General features: G+C 46.8%; 1 protein-coding gene and 2 non-coding genes across 5 annotated transcripts in view; 1 reads left to right on the top strand and 2 right to left on the bottom strand.

Annotated features, from left to right (window-relative positions):
- The window catches only part of LOC127033608 (zinc finger protein 420-like), a 512,279-nt gene that overhangs the window by 409,630 nt on the left and 85,329 nt on the right, over positions 1-17,320 (top strand). The gene's annotated exons all lie outside the window — the stretch shown is intronic.
- TRNAM-CAU (transfer RNA methionine (anticodon CAU)) lies at positions 4,243-4,315 on the bottom strand. Its single transcript has one exon. It is a non-coding gene; the product is annotated as a tRNA-Met (tRNA).
- TRNAK-UUU (transfer RNA lysine (anticodon UUU)) lies at positions 8,461-8,532 on the bottom strand. The gene has a single exon. It is a non-coding gene; the product is annotated as a tRNA-Lys (tRNA).

The raw sequence follows: 17,320 nt of genomic DNA, 5'->3' as shown, positions 1-17,320 counted from the left end.
TGGTCGTCTTCAGAGAACTGTCCATGATGACTCCAAGATCTCTTTCCTGATTAGTTATAACTAAATTAGCCCCCATCATATTGTATGTATAGTTGGGGTTATTTTTTCCAATGTGCATTACTTTACATTTATCCACATTATATTTCAATTGCCATTTTGTTGCCCAATCACAGGTTTGTGATATGTCTCTGAAGTTCTTCACTGTCTGCTTTGGTCTTAACTATCTTGAGCAGTTTAGTATCATTGGCAAATTTTGCCACCTCACTGTTTACCCCTTTCTCCAGATCATTTATGAATAAATTGAATAGGATTGGTCCTAGGACTGACCATAGGAGAAAAACACTAGTTATCCCTCTCCATTCTGAACACACCAATGGGCAAACCTGGAGAGAGAGGTGGTAGCCCTTCGATAGGTCAGCTGGTAGAGCAAAGGACTGGAGCCGGCACTCAGGAAGTCATCCTGACGTTGCCCTTCTGACTCTGGCTTGAAGGAGAGCTTCTTTTTCTTCCCCTTGCTGACAAAGAGCAAGAGAAGAAAGAAAGGTCAGGTGGGCCAACTTGGTGCACAAGTCCATGCTGTCTTTTCTTGCTTGCTAGCCTGAAATGAGGGACTCATGGTGGGTAAAGGCACTGCTGTGCTTCCAGAGAAAAGCCCACTGCTGCACACACAGAGCATGCCAAAGCATAGGAGTGAACCAGGGACCTCTAGATTTTCAGTTTAACACTCTCCCAACTGAGTTAAGTCAGCACCCTAATGGAACTTTTTGGGCCTGCTGCTTCTCTGTCTGGGATGTTTTTGTCAGTCCTGGCACACAAAACAGGCATCATTGCGAGTGCTCACGAAGGCAAGGTGAATTTTTGCCTGCCTTACTCAGCTTGACTTGCTCTCTCACCCCCATTCCTGCCTTAGATCCTGGGTTACCTGGTGGCTGAAGATGGTCCATTGTCTCAAGCGGTGCCAGAGTCTGACACAGTGCCCGTGGGCAGCCTTTGCTCTGCACATGCCCGCTGTGCACAAATGCAAATACTTTAAGGCGCCTGTCAGTAAGTTCTCGGGACAGTTGCTCACCTTCAGAGGAAGCTCCCTAAAATTGGCTTATCACACCCAGTGGTACATTGACCTCTGTTCAGATTGAGCCAAAGGAGAGCGGGGGCTCGCTGCTGTGGCTGCCGCTGCTGTGAGGTCAAGCACTGTTGCAGATGAAGCCATCCTGCAAGCACCTTCCACCTAGCCACCCACTGAAAATCCTGTAGGGTGTAAGGTGGGAATAGAGGAACACTGTGGGGGAGGGGACTTCCTAACCTCTTAATCAGCAGGTAAGTATGCCCAGGGGTCTGTGATGGGATGTTAGATGGGTTGGGATCTGATTTACTATAGAGAATTCTTTCCTGGGTGCTGGCTGGTGACTCTTGCCCACTTACTCAGGGTTTAGCTGATCGCCATAGTTGGGGTCAGGAAGGAATTTTTCTTCAGAGCAGATTAGCAGAGGCCCTGGAGGTTTTTTGTCTTCTTCTGCAGCATAGGGCATGGGTCACTTGCTGGAGGATTCGCTGCAGCTTGAGGTCTTCAAACCACAATTTGAGGACTTCAATAACTCAGACACAGGTTAGGGGTTTGTTATAGAAGTGGATGGGTGAGATTCTGTGGCCTGCATTGTGCAGGAGGTCAGACTAGATTATCATAAAGGTCCCTTCTGACCTTAAAGTCTATGAGTCTACTCCTCCCACTTCTTCCACCATCAGCTATCCCATACCCAGTGCTGCATCCGGTGGGGTTAAAAAAAAATACAGCCATATCGGAAGAATCAGTTGTGTTCTTTGCAGTTGCCCCAACATTCATCTCGGGCCTGAACTGCCCTCCAGCTCAGCAACCACTGAAAATTGAAACACAAAAAAGTAGAGCCGTACAAGGCTTCAAAGCCCACCAGACCCAACCCCTCCTTCTAATATGGCAGAAAAGCCGCACTTCTCCTGACTAGGTAGGGACATCCTATTGCCCCACAAGAGGTGGAAGGCCATCATGTTTGGTCTCAGCAGCACTTGTGGAGCAGGAGGAAACACATGGCTGAGTAAATTCCCCGCAGATGGGTCTTGAGCATCACAACCTTGTAGGTAATGACACGATCCACTTACACCACCGGCCAAACCATTCCTCTCAGGCCAGCAACCATTTCTCCCAGTTCGCATTTCCCACCACGTCCCCAACCGAATGCTAGAAGGCCCAGCCATCAACCTGCCCACTCTTGCAGCCCTCCTCTTCCATCCTTACTGATAGGGGGAAGTATTGACCCTCCCTCCCTTAGGCCCTTCAGCATTCCTAGGGACACCAACACCGCCCAAGTGACTTTGGGCCAGTAGGTCAACCAATACAGCTGCCTCCTAGGCCAGGCTGCAGCCCAGCTTCAGGACTCAGAGGAAATGCAGCTCGTATCCCTACCTACAGTACTCCAGGCACGGCCAGGCTTCTGGATCAAACATCCCCTCTTGTGCTCAAGTCACAATAGCTAGTGGGGAAAAGATAGGCTTTCATGGCCTTTCAGAAAACAAGATTTAGTCTTGGAAGACCCAGCAGGGTTTGTGATGCAGGAATTGTCCTAAGATCCCACCAAGACTTCAACTCAGATTGCAGGATTCAAAGTCCTGAGTGCTGGCCCTTACACCATGGGACCAATAGGGAACCCCCAAACCTCTGCTGAGGATGACCCTGTGTGGGCAGCCCTGCATTTACTCACCAAGTTGGCATGCAGCAGTTTGCTGCAGCTCCCAGAGGCCTTTCTTAATCCAGACTGAGATGCCACTTGGGCATGTGAGGAACTTGCCCCTTCGGTCCCAGACTCTTCCTAGGAAAGGCCAAATCCTAGGGAAGAAAGGTGATATCAAATAACATCCTGTAGAGATGCCTTCTTTCATGTTGAGGGGAATAGCTCTCTTTTCATCTGACCAGGGATTTGAACCCTGGACCCTTAGATTAAAAGTCGAATGTGCTACCAACTGAGCTAGCCAGGCTCACATGTAAAAGAAGCAAATTTAGTGCACAAGAGAAACTAGTCATGAAAAGGAAGACACGAAACAATACAGAAAACCTGCTACTCTCGCTCTCTTAGCAGTCCTAGCCCCAGCCTGCTCCTCCATCCGGTGCCCTGAGCCTTATTCTTTTTTAGTTAAATATCAAATCCAGGAGAAAACACAGTTATACAAAGCAAAAAGAAATCACAAACAGAAATGTCATTGGAAATACAAAAATAAAAAAGGAAAATGCAATTCCCATCACTTTATCATGTCGGGGCCATTCCCCGGGGGCATCAAGAGCACCCCCTAAGGTCCCTGTGTGCTTACGACAAACCTGGAGGAACTCATACCACAGCCTGAACATAAAACTCAACTGCTCCCAGGTGCCGCAATAAAACCCTTTCCCTGATGTGACATTGCACTTCATAGGATTTTATGAAAATATGCTAATGAGTGTGAATATAATGTAACTGGAATATGCTCCATGCAAAAGGTCTCTTGTAAGGTATCATTACAAAGCTTATAATCTACTGAGTGTGTTCATCCTATTTGTATGAACTGATCATTCCTGTATCTTAAACTAGAAATATGAACTATAACTCTGAGGTCCTGTTGTAATGATGCAAAGTGTGGGCCATTAATAGTGGTTTGGACTCTTGATGACTCCCATTAACCAGGACAATAGACTGCAGATGGCTCTGTCCTGCACCATCTGTGAGTCAGGCCAGGAAGAATGAAGGCTTGGGGTCTCACAGGACATGTGATCATGTCACCTGGTACAGGAATCCATCTTAAACCTGGGGCTCTTCCCCAGGAGACAGACAAAAGATTCCTGCCTTATACTAAAGCTGTATAAGGGAGTGGAACAGAAGAAAGGTGTGTGCAGTCATGAGAAATCTTCTAGCTATCACCTGAGCTGGAACAAGGACTATACCTGGTGAAAAGATTTGGCCCAGACAAGAAATAAGTCTAGTCTGTGAAAGAAGCTTATTGGAAGATCTCTGAGGGTGAGATTTGATCTGTATTGAGTTTCATACTGTATTAGGCTTGGACGTGCATTTTTTTGTTTTATTTTGCTCTATGGCGAATACAAGCTCCATAAAGAAGAAAAGTTAATGCCTTAGAAATATGTGTGTGTGTGTTAGATTGGGGGGAGGGTGTCCAGAAACCAGTGTCCTCTAGTTTCTTTACTCTGATTTCCTGTAGAAAATCTGAAGCAGAGAACAAACCCATTGCCTTCTCTGAGGCTTGAACGCAGGACTTTCAGATTATGAGACTGATGTGCTGCCAATTGCGCTAAGAAGGCTTGGGAAAAGTCCTTTCCAACCCTAAAAATCTGTGATTCCAAAAGCTTTAGGCTCAGTGCATATAGGACCCTGCTACAGCAGTAACTGGGGCAGGGAAGGAGCCAGGGATGTGCTGGAAGTAGAAGGGAGCTCTGGTGACCAGAGACTTTTCCTGGCAGCTTTCACAGCAGCAAAGAAATCAATTCATGCTGCCAGAGGACAATTTACTGGAACTAATGGCAGCACAGGGAGGATGTTTCCAAGCTATGCACCTACTTCCACATTTTAGAACTTACTCTCCTTTTCCTAGTAGGGCACTTTCCATGTGAATTAAGCAAAGCAAGTTGGGGAAACTACACAAGGAATAGAAACCAGGGCTCTAGATAAGGGTTGAATTCATAACCCCACCAGTATCCCCCTCTGCACTAATCTGTTCCAACAGTGCAGGTGCTTCTTAGACAAAGTTGGGAAGCAGGCAGTTATCAGTCTTTGTGGGTCACATCTTTGCCTGGCGATTGTAAGGCTGATGCATCAAACCTAACTCAAGATGTGGCTTTTCAGCCATGAGACTCCAGTACATTTTAACAGGAAGAAAATCTCCTCTATTCTGGTTTAGCCCCATTTGACTCCTTCTGCCCGTCTTCTCCCCGCAGCCTCTAGTCTCTCCTTCCCCATTGGGGTCATGCAGAGAGGAGCCCCAGCCAGTATCTGTCACAAAGTCTGTATCCCAAAAAGGGAGGGAGGGGTCTCTCTAAAACACTGTTATCGGGGAGGGGAGGGGTGTCTGTGATTAGGGGGAGAAAGGATGGAGAATTAACAGTGGGGCCCAGAGAGATTCCCCCAGATTGGAGAGATCCCCTGCTGCCCCCCATCAGCCAGCTGTGGGAAGAACAACTTGGGATTGCTTGGGGAAGCCACCTTTAAAAACACAAGTGAAACATGCTAGTTACATTTTAATAAGACCAAAGCCTCCTCAAACCCAGGGTCACGATCACTGGAATGATTTTGTCCTGATATTTTACTGGCTGCAGACACAAAGTGAGTCAAATTACAGTTTCCGTTTGGAGTCAGTGCACACACAAGAATCTGGAGGCTTTTAATTCCTTCGGTTCTGCTGCCATTTCATTTCTGTCCTGTTCCAAGATTTATTGTTATGCAAAGCAACATTAGGCCCTTGGGAGTGTTCCCTCTGGTCCCGCCTGCTGCCCCCTGGGCAATTTAAAAGGGCCCGGGGACCCCTGCCACCATCAGCAGCAACACAAGGGAACTAAAGCGGCATCCTGCCCACCCTTGCTCCATGTGGCACACCACTCCCGGAAGCGGCTGGTACGTCCCTGTGGCCCCTAGGGTGGGGGGGGTCTCCACGTGCTGCCCCCACCCCAAGTGCCAACTCTGCCAACTGTGGCAATGGGAGCTGTAAGGGTGGAGTCTGTGGACAGCCATGCTCAGAGGTGCCCCCGGCCCTCCTGCTTAGGGGCTGCTGCCAGAGGGGGGTGCAGGTTGCTTTCGGGAGATGTCCGAGGTAAATTCTGCACCCCTCACCTGCTCCTGCACCCACAACCCCAAGCCAGACCCCACACCTGCACCCAAACTCCCTCCAAGAACCTGCCCCCTGCGCATCCTCCTGCAGCACAGCCCCCTGACTGACCCCAGACCTTGCACCCAAACTTTTTCCCAGACTCCAACCCCTCTCCCTCCCACACCCAAACTCCCTCCCAGAGCCTTAGGCAGGTGTGGGGGTGGGGGGGCAGGACTTGGTCCCATTCTGAGCACCACCAAAAATTATACAAACCTGCCGCCCCTGTCCAGACCAACCTTCTGCTGATGCATCTCAGCCCACACCCGTGCAGGGTTTGAAGCTTCCATTGCTTAAATTCCATGACACTGAGGGATTTCAGCTCCACTTTGTCCAGAGGGAACCTTCACCCCACTCCCAACCAGGTTCTTGTCCATGGGATCACTGTAGGAGGCTGGGTCCCTCAGTGTCTTTTCTCTCTCTACGACAGGCCAGGGTGCAATAAGTGGGGCATCTGAGACCCAGGGCCTTCTATGAGGCTGCCATTCCCCTTCCCCTTCTGTAGTCTCATCTGTCATTAACTCTAGCCTTTTTTCTATCCATCGTCAGCACCATCTCAAACAAGCTGCACTCACTTCAAAAAGACATAAAGTCCTTTGTCACCTTATAGACTAACAGACATATTGGAGCATAAGCTTTCGTGGGTGAATACCCGCTTCATCGGATGCATGTGGCAGAAATTTGCAGGGACAGGTATAAATATGCAGGTAAGACTCAGTCTAGAGATAAGGAGGTTAGTTCAATCAGGGAGGATGAGGCCTTCTTCTAGCAGTTGAGGTATGAACGCCAAGGGAGGAGAAACTGCTTTTGTAGTTGGCTAGCCAGGCACAGAATTCCCACTCCATTCATCTGATGAAGTGGGGATTCACCCCTCAAATCTTATGCTCCTGTACATCTGTTAGTCTATAAGGTGCCACAGGACTCTCGCTTCTTACAAATCCTGGTTAACGCAGCTACCCCGTGATACTCAAAATGACAGTGTCCCCTGTTGGGTGTACATCACTGACCTCTCTCCTTTCTGAGCACTGACTGCCCCTCTGTTTCCTTACCTGTCAGTCTGAGCAGATGGGACCTTTCCCTCCAGTGCTGGAGGATTCGCCCTTCTCATCTGCCCTTGTCCCAAGCAGCACAGCGAGAGGGAATCTTAAATGTACCAAGGTGACTTAGGAGCAGAACCAGCCCCCCAGACCTTCCATGCAATTGGCACTTGCCCCTCACTAAGCAGGACTGAAACTGGTGCAGGGAGACTGGTGGGCCATTTCCCCTCTGGGCATGAGCAAAGAGCAGGGTGAAAAAATGAGCACAAGACTTCATACATGCAAAGCATGTGCTCTACCACTGAGCTACATCCCCAGATGTGCTGTACTTGCTATGGGTTACACTCAGAGCCCTCCTGTTCTCACTGCAGCCAGTGACCTATAAGTTTCATAAGAAGCCCATTCCATTCTCTGAGGGCCAGGCCTGCTCTCCTGGAGGTTACTTGTTCCTAGAGGTGACTTTTCAGCAGGGCCAGATTCTATGTGTGGGACAGAGAGAGTTTGTGCCCTGGACTCAGGGGGCAGAGATACACTCAGCCCCCGCCCCTGCATTGGGTGGGGGGGGCAGTGGGGGATGCTGTGAGCAGCTCAACACCTCACCCTGCCGGCAGAAGTGGGGTGGGGAGTTCTAGGTGTTTCCACCTGCCTGTGAAGTCTAGCTTTCCCCAGATCATTCACTGCGGTGCAATTGGATCACTGTTTCCATGGCTGAACAGCAAAGAATCACTCCCAGTTTCCCTTCTATCTGCAGCAGGATTAGCCTGTGTCAGTGGTTAATGAGGTGGATCTAGTTGTAGATTGTTATCCATTCCTCACCTTGACAATTCACACAGTCCCTTTCCTACTCAAATCCCCAGCACCTCAGTGATCCTGGTAGCAGGCATTGGGGCCTGAGACTTTCAGGGTTCTTTTTATCCTCCACCTGGCGTGAACTCAGCTTTTCCCTCATCCCAGACAATCTATGAAAAAGCAACAGGGGCATAAAGAAAGAGGGGAGGGAACATCTCACTGCCTGGCTGGATGTGCCCAGGGCCCCCTGCTTCTCCATTGTTTCCATGGAATTTAGCCCCTTGCTTTGCACAAGGGACGGAGAAAGATCTTGCTGTTCCTGTGGCTGTGCAAGGAAAATTATGCTTCTGTATGAAAGAGAGGAGGGAAATGGCCCCATGATGGGACAATATCCTCAGGATTAAGCCCTAAGGACTCCCCTTATCTAGGATTTAACAAATTGTCATCCATAGAGCAGGGTCAGTTCCAGTGTTTTTCCACCCCAAGCGGAAAAAAAAAATATAAAAAAGTTGCAATCAACAGCAGCTCTACCTCTGCTGCTTTTGACGGCAAGTCCTTCCCTCCAAGAGGGACTGAGAGGGCCCAATTGCCGCAGAAGCCTCCCCATTCCATTGGCCGCCCCAGGAACCTGCTTGTTGCGCTAGTGCCTGGAGCCAGCCCTGCCATGGAGACACTGGGATGATGAGGGAATCAGGAAAAGACCATGGATCTGTTTACATTGCAAGTGAAGAATAACTGAAGCTTTTTTGGTTTAAAATCACTTTTCCCTGACTGGGAATTGAACCCAGGCCATGGCAGTAAAAGCACCAAATCCTAACCACTAAACCATCATGGAGCTGATGAAGTTGTTTTTCTTCTCTCTTTTACTATACTTTCTTAGGCTACTTTCTATCCACTTTCTGACAGTGCTCCATTGTTCACTCCCTAAGGGGTTAAGAATAGAGAGTGCAGGAACCCCTGTACTCAGGGTCACAACCTCAGCCCAACACAAGCCACTGAAACAAACTCTAATCTTGCTTCCTCCAGCAGGATCACAGATCCACACAAAAAAAGCCCAGGAGGAACAATCCTCCTCTGCCTTCATTTACCTCATCGCAACCCTCTGAGGAGCTGACTCTTGCAGGAAGGACACTGAGCTGATAGGCGCTCTGGCATAGAGACCAAGGAAGGGGTGTTGCTCCCCCTCGCTGTGAGCTGATCACATCCTGACTCCATGGAACAGGGCTCTGAGCTTTGCCATCTTGTGAGTTCTGAGCCCCCTGGACCCTTCTGCTGAGAGCATGGTGATTGCACAACAGCTGCAAGGCCTTTTTCCCTCTCCTTGTCCTCCTGGGCTTCCCCAGACTTTCCCCACAAATGATTCTATCAGGCGCTGGAGGGATCTAAGGACCTGCAGGTTTCCCTCACCCACCTCTTAAGGCAAACAGTGATTCCTTCTCTGACACTCCTGGGTCTCGGCTTTTTATGAGTTTTTCTCCAGGGGACCTGATTCCCTGTGAAAATGTGTATGTCTCATGTGGGGAACTCAGACTCAGACTCTCCCCCACTAAATGAGTCCAACAGCACCTCCCCTTGGTGGGAGAATCCTAAATTCCACCCTCCCCCTGTGGTTTCTCTGACCAGCTGATGGCGGCAGCATGCTAAATCAACCCCAGCTTTCTGGTCTAGAAAGCAGCATCTAACCAGCCTTGTGACAGCTCCGGTTTGCTCGCTGGAGACATAACAAACCAGAAAGAAGTCAAATGTCAGACAGAGAACCTCAGCTCACAAATAAATACCCTCAGGGATTGAGGGATTGAGAACTGGTTAAAAGATAGGGAACAAAGGGTAGGAATTAATGGTAAATTCTCAGAGTGGAGAGGGGTAACTAGTGGTGTTCCCCAAGGGTCAGTCCTAGGACCAATCCTATTCAATTTATTCATAAATGATCTGGAGAAAGGGGTAAACAGTGAGGTGGAAAAGTTCGCAAATGATACTAAACTACTCAAGATAGTTAAGACCAAAGCAGATTGTGAAGAACTTCAAAAAGATCTCACAAAACTAAGTGATTGGGCAACAAAATGGCAAATTAAATTTAATGTGGATAAATGTGAAGTAATGCACATTGGAAAAAGTAACCCCAACTACACATACAATATGATGGGGGCTAATTTAGCTACAACGAGTCAAGAAAAAGATCTTGGCGTCATTGTGGATAGTTCTCTGAAGATGTCCACGCAGTGCGCAGAGGTAGTCAAAAAAGCAAACAGGATGTTAGGAATCATTAAAAAGGGGATAGAAAATAAGACTGAGAATATGTTATTGCCCTTATATAAATCCATGGTACGCCCACATCTCGAATACTGTGTACAGATGTGGTCTCCTCACCTCAAAAAAGATATTCTAGCACTGGAAAAGGTTCAGAAAAGGGCAACTCAAATGATTAGGTGTTTGGAGAGGGTCCCATATGAGGAGAGACTAAAGAGGCTAGGCCTCTTCAGCTTGGAAAAGAGGAGACTAAGGGGGGATATGATAGAGGTATATAAAGTCAAGAGAGATGTTGAGAAAGTGGATAAGGAAAAGTTATTTACTTATTTCCATAATACAAGAACTAGGGGTCACCAAATGAAATTAATAGGTAGCAGGTTTAAAACAAATAAAAGGAAGTTCTTCTTCACACAGCGCACAGTCAACTTGTGGAACTCCTTACCTGAGGAGGTTGTGAAGGCTGGGACTATAACAATGTTTAAAAGGGAACTGGATACATTCATGATGGCTAGGTCCATAAATGGCTATTAGCCGTGAAGGGTAAAGAATGGGATCTCTAGCCTCTGTTCATTGGAGGATGGAGATGGATGGCAGGAGAGAGATCACTTGATCACTGCCTGTTAGCTTCACTCCCTCTGGGGCACCTGGCATTGGCCACTGTCGGTAGACAGATACTGGGCTAGATGGACCTTTGGTCTGACCTGGTGCGGCCGTTCTTATGTTCTTATACGGCACCTTTACACGGTGACTGGTCAGTTGACTGACTTTAAATCTAGCTAGCTCTGTTGGTAGAGCATGATGCTCTTAATCCCACCATCATAAATTCAAGCCCCATGGTGAGTGGTAGCGACAGCCCTTAGGTGTCACTCTTCTGCTAATAGTCACAGATCCAGCTGAAACAAACTCTCTATGCTCTTTGGCAGGTCATGGTTCTTCTTCTCTCTGAGCTTCACTAAAACATGAAGAGAGAACAAACTGACATTTGCATCCTATGTTAAGAGTGTATTTTCTCCTCTTCCATTGTACCCCAGGCAAGAAGAGGGGATAATAACCATTTAACGGATGATTGCAGAGGGAAAAGTTTGGTCTTTATAAATAGGACAATGATTATTTGGTCTCCATGTCCACTGATGGTAGGACAAGAAGTAGTGGACTTAATCTGCAGCCAGGGAGATTCACATTAGATATTGGGAACAGCTTTCTAACTCTGAGGGTAGTTAAGCTCTGGAATAGGCTCACAAGGGTGTCTGTGGAGCCTCTGTCCTCGGACATTTTTAAGAACAAGTTGAACAAACCTCTATCAAGGATACTCTGCATATACTTGGTCCCATAGACAACCTGCTCTGGCTCTGGTTCCCTCCTTCTGCTCCCTGCCTGGGACGACTGCTGTGGGCACTTGATCCCACATGCCCCCAATGCATCATCTCTGCTTGGCTCTGCTTCAGCAGTAAGGGCCCTTTCATGACCTCTCCAGGGCCCTTGCAGCCATACAGCTCTATAATTTGATGCCATCGCAATATAATATAAACAACAACAAAAGTGGAAACACCCCAATCTAACATCTAACAATTCAGCATGAACTGACATTCCACAGCACAAAGTGACAACACATAGGAATGCAAAGCCCAACAATTCAGCACCATGAAAATGAACGCTCCAGGGGGCAAAATAACGCACTGCAAAAGAGCTCAGCTCAAACCAGTGCAACAAAAGCCAGTGCAAAAACCATACAACACGAAACAATGCATCAGAGTACAAAGTGACACTGTGCAAAACAGCTCAGCATGGAACAATGACACAACACAAACCCACACAACAGAATCATATAGAAAGGTAGGTCAGGGAGGGACCCTGAGAGTCAGGACCAAGTATCCCTAGGCCATCCCTGGCAGGCATTTGAAGAACAAGGAAATAAAGGGCACCACAAACTTATGTTTTTTGGATGAGCAAAGAAAAGGGAGTAGCATTGTCCCCCTCAGGTAGCCCCTGTTCAATTCCAGGTCAGAAAACAAAACTCTTCTGCAAGAATATCCAAAAAATATTGTGTTTCACTTTACTTCAGAAGTACAGTTGTGTGGCAATTAAATGAAGACTCTAAAGTTTCATAAAAGTGTGGGAAATATGGATGTATCTGAGGAAATGGCTTGGAATGAAGGAAGAAAAAAACTGATGGGTCAAGAGAACAGACCCTGTTTCCCCCTGGTTTGGAACTTCTCTCAAAACTACTGGAAGAGAAAAGCTAAGCAAATGGGGTTCTATTGTTGCAAAGGAGCTTAAAGTGAGGCCATTTTCTGCAGATAGAATTAAATGGTCATGTCAGCAGTGGGATTTGAAACCACGTCTCCATGCAGAGACCAGAACACCCAAGGGACTGGAAAAAAAGAAACTTATAACTAGCACTTTAGACCAGTTCACCATCCTGATACTACAAAGAAAGTGACTTATCAACCCTAGTTTTCATTAATAGTTGATGAACTCTTTAGGGAGGTCAAGATGGCACATCTCTTTCAACTCCTAGAGACCTTCTACAGCACAGCTGATTTTTAGACACACTCACCCGGACCTAAAGTTACACTTTTCCTGAAGCTCCATGAGTTCTGCGGTGTTGGAATCTCCCTGTTCGCTTTTTAAGTGAACAAAAGATGGGTGCTGGCATTCTGAGAGAGTAATGGTGAACCTCAAAATCCTGTCCTGTGCTCCAGACAGTTAAGCAACCAGCACCCACAACCTCTACTATGATAGCATCCTGTCTGGGAACAACTCACTTACCAACAGCTGGGGTGTGAAATCCTCATTTTTTTGTTGTTCTGTCACTGTAGTCCCCACTTTCCTATTGCTTGTTTGTATAATCTCTGTCTGGTTCTGTAACTGTTTCTGTCTGCTGTATAATTAATTTGTTTTGTGTAAACCTTTAAGGTGGTGGGGTATAATTGGTTAGATAATCATGTTACAATATGTTAGGATTGGTCAGTAAAATGATTGGTTAAGATAGAGCTAAGTAGAACTCAAGTTTTACTATATAGTCTGCAGTCAATCAGGAAGTAAGGGGGAGAATGCGAATGGGAATTGGGGTAGGGGAATTGGAATTATGTTTTCTTAAGGGGGGGGAATAGGAACAGGGAAGGGGAACAGGGACACAGGCAAGCCTCTGTGGTGTCAGAGCTGGGAAGGGGGATACTGAGGAAGGAAACAGGAATCATTGCTTGCTGGAAGTTTACCCCAATAAACATTGAATTGTTTGCACCTTTGAACTTCGTGCATTGCTGCTCTCTGGTCACGTGAGAAGGACCAGGGAATGGGAGGGTGATGGGATAAACCCTCTAACAAGTACGTCTTTCAGGCTGTGAAACCCCCCAGGACCAGTATAATTAAGCTGACCTAAGCCATGGTTAGATAGTGCTAAATGAAAGGAAAGATTGTTTTGCCAATGCAGCTATTAGAGGGATGGAAAACCCCTCCCCTCACTGGAGCAGCTGTCTACTCCACAGGCTTACAGCAGTATTTTAAGCACAGACAGCCTCAGAGGGAGACCAGATCTGGCTCCATGGATGCTCAGGCACTAAGACAGCAGCAATGACAACACACTAATGCTTCCATAGTTGGCAGGATTTGAACCTGCATGGGGAAACCCCAATAGATTTCTAGTCCATTGCCTTAATCACTCAACCACAACTACTTGATGTACAGCTACTGCGCTACACAATGATTCTGTTCTCACAGAATTGTCACTTCAAATGGCTCAGACCAACTCCCTCAGCACACTCACGGCTGTGCATTAGTGTAATTGTGTCCATGGTGAACAGCAAGAGTTCCTGCCCATTTCCCTTCCAGCTGGAGCATGATTAGTGTGTTTGTGGCTAATGACATCGCTATAGATTGTTGTTCATTCCCCACACTGACAATTCAGACAGTCCCTTTCCTATTCGAATCTCTACCATATCATTCCCATAGTCGGGGGCAGGATTTCTCCGGGGCACTGAAATGTTTCAGGGAATTGGTGTGTGAGCTCAGCCTTGCATTTCATCCCTGATGTTCCATGGACTAACACCAGCAGCAGAAAAAAGAGCCGAGCCAATAGCTCACTGTCAGTGGTGAAGGTGGCCACGTCCCCTCCGTCTGACCATTGCCATTGCAGGAGAGAAGGGTTCATTGGCATCAAATGCCCTGGCTCAGACAAGAGACACAGGGAGGTTTTACTGTTATTGGATCTGTGCAAAGGAAATTGTGTCTCTGTGAAATTGAGGTGGGAAATGAAACATCCACATGGTGGCCCAATGCCCTAAGGAATATGGGCAATGGACTCTGGCTGAGAAATGATTTAATAGGAATTTGTATCAATGTATTGCCCTGATTAAAAGCTATGGCTGTAAGGTGCCACTGTTGTTAGTACTTGAACTTGTGTGGAGACACCCGAGTGGAGGTCAAGTCCATTACCTTAACGAGAGGTAGTTGATTATTTTATCAGGGTCCAAATTTCTTGGTCAAGGTCTAGTCAATGTCTAGATGACAGAGAAAATAATACACTGATGGTACTAAGAAGAATTTAGAAATATTTACAGTTGCTATGGGCATAACTATGATGATTGTTTCATGTTTCACTCTTTATATCTGACACCACCATCACCTTTCCCTTTAGCCTTGTAGTTTACCAAGGGTAAAACTAAACATGTCTTCAGATACAAGGGAGTGTTTGTGTTCATTCCTGCTAGCTACACAGAGGCTTGATGTACCCGCTTTCAATCCTCCGGCTCTGCCCTGATAATTAACATTTCAAGGTGTCACTGAACTGAAGGAGGGAGATCATTTTTTGACAGATTACGCTTCCTCTTAAAGGTGTTTGCCTGGCTGGCAGCCCTGGTTCCCAGGTCTCTCCTGAGGGAAGAAAGTTTCTGTGCAAAATACTGAAACTTTTAACAGAGAAAAGGGAAAGGTGATGGCCACATGATGAGGCCAGTATGTACCACAACATGGTTCTTTTATGTGGGATGGCTCTGAAGATTGACTGATCTACTTCCTTGGATTTGAAGAGATGTTTAGTTTTGCCCTTGGGAACCTGTAAGGCTGAAGCAATTTTATGGATGGTGACACTACAATTGAAGGGTTATTTAATGTTATAGAAATAATTAAAAACAAATAGTTTCAACTTGAGCTGCCTATTATTAAAGGCTGGTTTCCCCATGTCAGCTCCATAAGCTCTGCTAGAAAGGCCCTGGGTTATCTCCTGCCTTGGTGGGAATTAAAGGCAATCATCCCCTGCTGCCCTTGGCTTCAGGCTGATTTTTCTGGGGAGGAGATTTGGAATTGGTTTGTTTGCTGTTGAGAAGGGAGCCAGGCCAGTTCTCAGGGAACGAGAACTCCCAGCATCTTTCCAATCCAACCCAGGCTGCTGCCCTGTCCCAGCCTCTGTTCCCCTGGGAGCCCTGCATGTTTGACTCTAGAGCAAGCCGGGAGCAGCAGCTGAGTCAGAGGACAGCCTGGGCTAGGCAGATGCTAGGAGCAGAGCACCCGAGGCCTTTGCTGGCTCCCTCCTCAGCAGCAAACAATCAGTCCCCACCGACACCCTGGGACAGCAGCCTGGAGCCAAGGGCAGTGCCCAGTGGGAGTTTCTCTATTTCCTCTTCCTGGTGTGAGCAGGGACCTGGGGGTGTTTCTTGCAGGGCAGTTGGAACTGAATTGGGGAACAGGCTTTTCATAACAGGCAGCTCAAGTTCAGACTAATTTTGTTACAATTTTATTTATAATGTAAAATAATTCAAAAGTAAATAGGCAGGAATGATTGGAACTCTTTTCTCCCCTTCATAGAAAGAAACAGCTTTTTGGCTTTTCATGATATGGGAGTCAGGTTCGTTCATGTGCAGAATCAATGTGCACAGAAGCCTGTTGTATTTCATTTCTTAAGTTCTGCTGCCATCATGTGGCCATTTCCTTCCCCTCCTTTCTGTCCAAAGCGCAGAGCCCAGTTCCTCCAGGGAGAGAAGGACATCGTTCTTCTTTCCTTCCTCAACAACCCCCTTCCTTGGAGAGACCTTTGCTGGGGTCTGGGTGGGGAACAGCCATTCCTGAGGATTAATTTCACACCATATTTGGGGTTGATATATAGATTTTACAGTCAGACTAGATCACTAGGTAGCTCTGCTCTGACCTGAGTCATAACAGAGTGCAGAGAATTTTACCCAGTGATGCCTACACACACCCCAAGATCTTCTGGTTGAGCGAGGAGGGTTCATTCAGAAAGTCATCATGTTTGGATGTAAAGGTGTGAAATGATGGGGAAATTGGCCCTTCTTTCAAGTTTCAGTGTTGTAACTTCTACATCTAGGCCGGGGTGGCCAGCCTGAGCCAATATAACTGCCAAATGTGCACGTTTGTAAGCAACTATTGAGTCAATTGTGAACCTTCCCATCATTATCATTATCCCTTTGAAATGATGATGGTGATGAACACTTGGCTGTATATCCCAATGTACCCTGGACGTCTACTGGTTGCATTAGCCAATCCAACCATTCGGCACTTGCAGATGGGCACCTCTGTATTGTGCCTGAGTCTTGTACAGCTATGAAAGGCTGGTAGATGCCGATATTTTCTCTTCTTTTTAACCAGCACTAATACCAGGTGTCATAAACAGATAGTTAAGGGTTAATGTCTCTTTTATCTGTAAAGGGATAAGAAGCTCAGTAAACCTGGCTGACACCTGACCAGTGGACCAATTGGGGGACAAGATGCTTTCAAATCTCGGTGGAGGGAAGACTTTGTGCTTTTTGTTTTGGGGGTTGTTCGCTCTTGGGAAAAAGAGGGACCAGACGTACAACCAGATTCCCCAAATGTATCTGGATCAGTGTTTCATGTTTCAAAATTGTAAGTATAGCCAGGCAAGGTGGATTAGTCTTATGTTTGTTTTCTTTCAATTTGTGAATGTTTTTTTTCCTTTTACTGGAAGGATTTTTACCTCTGTTTGCTGTAACTTTGAATCTCAGGCTAAGGGGAGTGGGGGGAGTCCCTCTAGGCTATATGAATCTGAATACCCTGTAAAACATTTTCCAGCTTGATTTTACAGAGATAGAAAAAAGTAAAAATTTTCTTAATTAAAAACATTCTTTTTTAAGAACCTGATTGACTTTTTCCCTTGTTTTAAGACCCAAGGGGATTGGGTCTGAACTCACCAGGGATTGGTGGGGGGCAAGGAAGGGGGGGAAGGTTAATTCCTCTTTGTTTTAAGATCCAAGGAGTTTGGATCAGTGAAGCTTCCCAAGGCAACCCAGGGAGGGGAAAGTCTGGGCAGGGGAAGGAGGGGGAATGGTTTATTTCTCCTTGTTTTAAGACCCAAGGGGTTTGGGTCTTGGGTTCCCCAGGGAAGGTTTTGGGGGAACAGAAAGTGT

The sequence above is a fragment of the Gopherus flavomarginatus genome, chromosome 13 (genome assembly GCF_025201925.1).
Source record: "Gopherus flavomarginatus isolate rGopFla2 chromosome 13, rGopFla2.mat.asm, whole genome shotgun sequence".
Taxonomy (NCBI): domain Eukaryota; kingdom Metazoa; phylum Chordata; order Testudines; family Testudinidae; genus Gopherus; species Gopherus flavomarginatus.
This window is presented reverse-complemented; position numbering and strand designations above follow the sequence as displayed.